This window comes from Epinephelus moara, chromosome 16, assembly GCF_006386435.1.
Source record: "Epinephelus moara isolate mb chromosome 16, YSFRI_EMoa_1.0, whole genome shotgun sequence".
NCBI classification, from domain to species: Eukaryota; Metazoa; Chordata; class Actinopteri; order Perciformes; family Serranidae; genus Epinephelus; species Epinephelus moara.
The window spans coordinates 38,040,602-38,047,562 of record NC_065521.1 but is presented as its reverse complement, the minus strand read 5'-3'; positions in this window follow the sequence as shown (position 1 = coordinate 38,047,562).

The window sequence follows — 6,961 nt, the reverse complement described above, 5'->3', positions numbered from 1 at the left end:
TGTGTGTGAGGCGTGTGAACCTGTGTGTGTTGACTTGGGACTGCAAACACAAGTTAGAGCGTTCTTAGAAGAACTCTCTTATTTCATGGAACTGTGAAACGCTCTCCTGCTCTTCCGGAAGAAGCAGATCCATTTATCCATACTGATGAGGCGACAGCAGGTTGGCTTTACCACCCACTGAGTCCTGTGATGTTGAGCTTCACAGATCTCTGAGAACAGCAGCTCAGTCTGAGGAGGGTTTTTCTTTCTCTTTGCTGTTGCATGCTCTGCCATTTTACACAGGGAATGTCCGTCTGTGTGTTCATCGCTCTACAAGATTGTTGTGAAATTTTGTACAAATATTCATGTTCTCCAGAGGATGAGTCCTTATGACTTTGGTGATGAGCTGTCTTTTCTCAAGGAGCCACTATGAGATTGCCGTGTTTGGTTTTTGGTGAAATATCTCAACAATAATTTTACTGATTGCCATGAAATTTGGTACAGCTAGTCAGGTTCCCCAGAGGATGAACACTTGTAACTTTATTGACCATCTGACTTTTATTTATCACCACCAACAGGTTCAAATTTTCACCTATCTTATGGGATATGGATTGGTTGTGCCGCTATTTATTTTCCCCAGAGGATGAACCCAAATGACTGTGGTGATCCTCTGAATATCCCTCTGCCATTGTGAATGAAATATTCCAACAAGTATTCGATTGATAGTCACAAAATCTTGTACGAATATTCATGTTCCCTAGATGATTGACTGTAATGACTTTGGTGATCCTGACTTTCCCTATTGTCATTATAAGGTTGACATAGCTGGCTTTTAGTGAAATATCTCAACAGCTATTTGATTGCCATGGATTAGGTACAGCTATTCAGGTTCCCCAGAGGATGAATACTCATAACATAAGTGACCATCTGACTTTATTTCTAGCACCACTAGCAAGATCAAACTTTCAATTATCTTGTGAAATATGGATTGATGCAAAATTTGATACATTCATGTTCCCCTGAGGATGAAACTTGACTGTGGTGATACCCTGCCTTTCCCTGTGGCACCACTATAAGGTAGACATGTTTGGCTTTTAATGAAATGTCTCAACAACTATTTTACTAATTGTCATGAAATTTGGTACAGCTATTTATGTTCCCCAGAGGATGAACCCTGGTTACTTTAGTGATCCTCAGACTTTCTCTCTAATGCTACTATGAATGAAATATCCCAAAAACGATTTAATTGATAGTCATGAAATTTTGTACAAATATTCATGTTCCCCAGAGGATTGACTGCAATGACTTTGGTGAAACTGACTGTCCCCCCCATTGTCACTACAAGGTTGACATGTTTGGCTTTAGTGAAATATTTCAACAACAGCGAATCTGATACCTTCATGTTCCCCGAGGATGAATCTTATTGACTTTGGTGATACCCAACCTTTCCCTGTAGAGCCTCATCAGGTGAAAGTTTTTATTTGTCCGAATGAGTTGCAAAACAAATGACATTCCCATCAGACTCAAGTGTACTGTGTGTTTAGTAGTGGCACCAGAAGTACTTGGCTCCTTTACTTAAGTAAAAGTAGAAATCCCACGGTCTTAAAATACTCTGTAACATGATTAATACCTTCCTTTACATTGCTTAAAAGGACTTGTCTAGTGGTATTGTAGATTATTCTCACTGTCAAACAACCTAATTCAAACATAAAACCCAACCATGAATTGATCCAACTCACAAGTATTACCCGTGTAGCCAAACACGGATACAGTTTATTCCTCTGAGCTTCATTGTTTTCCAAAAACTATTAAAAACACATCAGTGACCCACAGTGTAGCACCACATGTGACATGCAAATTGTCCTTAACAAATACACTGTTTACTCCTGTTTGAATAATGTTGCCAGACACTGCAGTGCCCAGCTGTTTGAGGAAATTATGCAGCCTTTTATTAAAATTAAAATTGTAAAATCAGGGCCCTGTTTTTCAGATTTATGTCTTCAGCAGGAACAAAGGCGCTTGGGGCTGAGAGCAACAGCCTGGCTGGTAAGTACTGACTGTCTCTCCTTTCTCTTAAAGCAGCTTATGGTCAGGTGTTGCAGAGAAATATGGTGTGGTTTAAGTCTAAGGTTGTGTTGGTTTGTCTTGCTGTTCTGTTGCATGTGGTCTCAGATGTTTGATGTCCCGAGCTGAGCTGGGGCTTTGGGTTTACACCTACAGCAGAAGTCAACAGAGTGATGTTAGAGGACAAAGCTGATGTGAAGTGCATGATAATATGTCTGACCACAGTCAATGCCTTCTAATGAGTCGACTGGTCCATTTATAGTGGAGCCCTGTCAAGTCGAATAAATCCACTCTGAGTTTGAAGCCTGTGTGAAATCCAAACCACTGCTGTTCTACCTCATGTGTACTTTCACAAAGCCACAGAAAGATGAAGGTTCAGGCACTGTGAGTCACACAGTGGTGGGATGTAACTAAGTACATCTACTCATGCAGTGTACTTAAGTACAAATTTTAGGTACTTGTAATTTACTTTCCTCTCATGCCACTTTTTCATGCCACCTTATACATCAACTCTACAGTTCGGAGGGAAATATTGTGCTTTTAACTCCACTACAATTATCTAATGGCTTTAGTTACTTTACAAATTAAGATTTTGCATACAAAATATATGAAAATGTACAAATACAGCTTGAACAATTAATCGCCTGACAGAAAGTCAACTGGCAAGTATTTTGATGACTGTAATATCGTATTTCATCGGGGTGTGTACAGGTTAAAAAAAGTCAATTTAAGATCTTTTTATACCACTTCAAATGAAGTTTAAGACCAAACTTCCAATGGAAATTCACAGCAAGTGAAAATATATTCTTTCCAAGTAAACAAGTTGATGACGTCAGTTCAAAATTAACATTAAGGTAAAATGACACAGATGATATTCTCTGTGCTTACAACTCTGCATGTGCAAAGAGGTAAGCCCCACCCCCACAAAAAACCTACGCTTAATGATGCAGAATGGGCAAAATTTGGGCATTACGCTCATTCAGGTGTTGCGATTAAAATTTTTCATCCTCAAATAGTGTTTCACTCCTGATTAAATGATGTTCCTGTAGTGCCAATGCCAAATATTGTCGCTGTGACATGACTGAAAAACATTTAAGATGCATCCAATGTGAATTTAAGACAAGTTCTTTTATTAGTTCATGTGTATTTACGACATTTTAGGACTTTTTAGGGACCTGCAGTCACTCTGTTCATGCAAAAATGCAAAAAAGAATCATGGTTCAAGCTTCTTAAATGTGATGATTTGCTGCTTTTCCTCTTAATTATAATTAAAATTGAAAGAAAAATCTATTTGTTTTTATTAATTTCGAGTTTTGGGCCATGTCAGTTTGGCCCCTGAGTAACTGTGGAGGCATTAATCTTTATTTTCTGAATTTATACAAACCAGTCAGTTGATTAATATTATCGCTGATTGCAGTCCAATTCAAAACAGTTAAAAATGAGGTCCACATCAACCAACTACAACGGTAAAAACGCTGCCTTTACATAAATGCATGAGTCATAATCTAATAATATACATAATATAGCAGTACTTTTATCTGTGATACTTAAAGTACATTATATTTTACTTGCATACTTTTACTCAAGTAACATTTTCAATGCAGGACTTTAAGGTTTTGTTTTACAGTGTAGTGTCAGTACTTTTACTTAAAGGATCTAAATACTTCCTCTACTACTGCACAGAGGGGAGGTCAGAGGGTCTATACATTGCAAATCTGGCACAAATTACACGCCTGCAGCCACCAGTAGTCTGAGGGAATTCCAGATAGGAAGCTGTGAGAAGTCATCATCGACCCAAACACCTCCACTCTTTCAAGAGGATTTGGTTGTAACGCCTCCTAAAGTGGAACAAATGGGTGAGCTGGCTAACCAGAGATCATTTTTTTGGCTGTGTTTAAACTGTAGACAGATTCTGCAGCAGAGCCAGAGACACATTAGTAAGGTCTGGTTTTATTCTGCGCCGGGACCTCTTCATAGACTCAGCAGTGATTAGAGGACAGAGGGAAAAGCTCTTTCTATTAATGTTTATCACCTTTAAAACAATTATAAATCCCAAGAGAAATCTGCCATTGTAAAAAGAATGAAAGAGCAGGCCTGTAAAATCCTAAAGAGATTTTAAACAACTGTCAGATTCATGGTTACAGTGAAGACTAATAGAGCAATTGATCTTTTTAGTTCATATAACACTCTGAGGAACAGACATGTACAAGACCATGAGGGAATCTGAAGGTAATAAAATATGGTGAAATCCCTAAGTAGAGAGCAATGAAACTGCAGGCAGTGTAGCACAATGATTATCAACTTGTGGCCAATTTTCTAATTCACAATGAAAATAAACCGAATCACACTAGGATTTTTTTGTTCTCTCCATTAAAATAAGACACAAGAGTGCATCCCTTGTTAACTATTTGCCCCCAACAACACTGCGATCATCTGTTGCTGGTTTTTTGGAGGTTCCCGGCAACAACCAGAAAAAGATCGGGGATGCAGCCTTTGTCAGTCACGCCCCAAAACTATGGAACACACGACCCTCAGATATCAGGGAAGCTAACTCGCTAAATATTTTAAAAAGAAAGCTAAAAATGTATCTGTTCACTTTAGCCTTTAACTAGCTCTGACTTCCTGATACAGGTCTGAAACTCTTTCTTTTTACGCTTCACACTGCTGCAACTCTTTTAAAATACTGTATTTTACTTGATTTTAAAATTCTATGATTTTATGATGTCTATTTTCATGTGAAGGACTTTGTGCTTATATGCTCTTATTGTACAGCACTTTGTGCTGCATTTCTTGTGTGAAAGGTGTTATATAAATAGTTTATTATTCTTATTCTTATTCGTATTCTTATTATTACCCTCCAACCCCCCAGCAGAGGTCTGGGCTAATTAAACCCTCTGGCCTCCTGTCATTTTGCAAATGTGGCCCCTGGGCAAAGCAAGTTGAGTATCCCTGGTGTAGTGATTGCTTGTCAAGGAATAACAGATCTTATCTGTATCACCAAAAGAAAATAAATGTTAGATTTTAACTCAGTTTTCAAGTGTAATCAGGATGACTGAAGGTTACATGTTGCAGACCTAGATGCAAACTTGGTCTAATCAGAAACAGACATTTTTAACAATCTTTTTACAGTAAGGGTTAGTATCTTTCTTGGCTGCTTTTAAGTATAGAAATCTACACAATAACATCTTGTACTTGTCATACACAAACTAAGTGCTCCCTCACAGCCACCAGAGGGCCCTCACAGTAGGCTACCACGAAAACGCCAAGCAGCTCGGATTTCCCGCCATTTTATTATTTTATCCACTTCGCTTCAACTGATCACCACCAAAATTTTATCATCTGTTCCTTGTCCCATTATCAACCTTTCCTGAAAATGTAATCAAAATCCGTTCAGAACTTTTGAGTTATTTTGCAGACAAACAAACAGACAAACAGACCAACGCTGGCGAAAACAAAATATTTTTACCTCCTTGGCGGAGGTAAAAATATTTTGGAGTACTGACAGAAGTAGTGGCGTCTTTAGGCCCGGGCATCCGAGGCTCCAGCTCTGAATGTGTTATAAATATCCCCTAATCTAAAGACATATATATATATATATATATCTATGTGTGTAAATGTATACATAAATACATACTTTTAACTATTTCCAACCTTAGTCAATCAGTTTTTAATAATAAAAGTTGTATTCTGTTTTTATGCTAATTACTAACAACTACTAATATTTTTAACATTATAATTCATAATTAATTTGGATTATTAACGCCCCTGGTCAGAACCATTTTAACTTTCTGCACATAAAAAATTATATACATATATTTCAATCCAGGGTTCATTCCCATTTTCACTGACAAAATTTCAAAACTTTACCATGACTTTTAAAGGACTCATATATATTTTTTCTGACCCTACTTGCCCATAATTTAAAGTTTAGCTAGCTGGCATACATGGAGGGAGACAATGAAGAAATGTACATGATGGTAAACAAACTTTGTCACACATTAAAACATATTAAAGCTACATGACATTGACGGCCTTAAAATAGAAATTAAGTTTAAGTTATAGCTGTTAACAATACTATATTTTGTTCTAATGTTCCAGGAGAGAAACTATACTGAGCAGAGAAAATCAAATCCCTGCTTAAGGCAACAAAAAGGAATCACCAAATTCTAATGTAAACACAAAGTAGTCCCCTTAAGTTCATTTCTCCAGTCATCACTGAGCAAGACAACATCAAACTGCAAAACAGCATGTGATGAGAATCCATTTGTGAAAAATGGCCACAAACACTTCCTCTTCTTAGCCCCTTAAACCCCCTTGATGTGTTTAAATCCTCAAAGATAAAGCGCACAGAACCACCCATGGAAACCGCTCCCCGAAGCAACAGGTGCAACATATTTTTTCATGCCGGTGTTGCGTGTCAAAAACCCTTTGAGGATATGGTTACTTCCAGACAGTGAGCGAGCCACAGGAAGTCTTCTCACACGCGACGATTTAGAGGAGAAATTTAGAGTCCTTTAGGGCTGGTCGGTAAAAGCTGCCCTCAGGTCTCCCTTCATTTCCTCGATGGCCACAAAGGGAGACCATCAAGCAGCTCTGTGCTCGCATTGTGAAGGCGGTGATGTCGGAAAGACCTCGTCTTTGTGCAGTGGCCTGTGATGTACGCTTTACTCACATTATTCTGCAGATGTAGTTCCTTCCTCCATGACGGTGGGCCAAGAAAACTGATTTAACAGTCTCAAGGTTGCAATCAACAACAAACATGTCCTTCAGCATTATTCATCACAGCAAAACAAACCATTAGCATCATTGTTTTGCATGTTGATGACTGTAAGCGGAACCTGTTTGTACCTTTAAAGCATCAGGGATTATAGTATGAGGAGTAAGCCATCAATCAGATGCTTTTACACAAGTTTGTAAA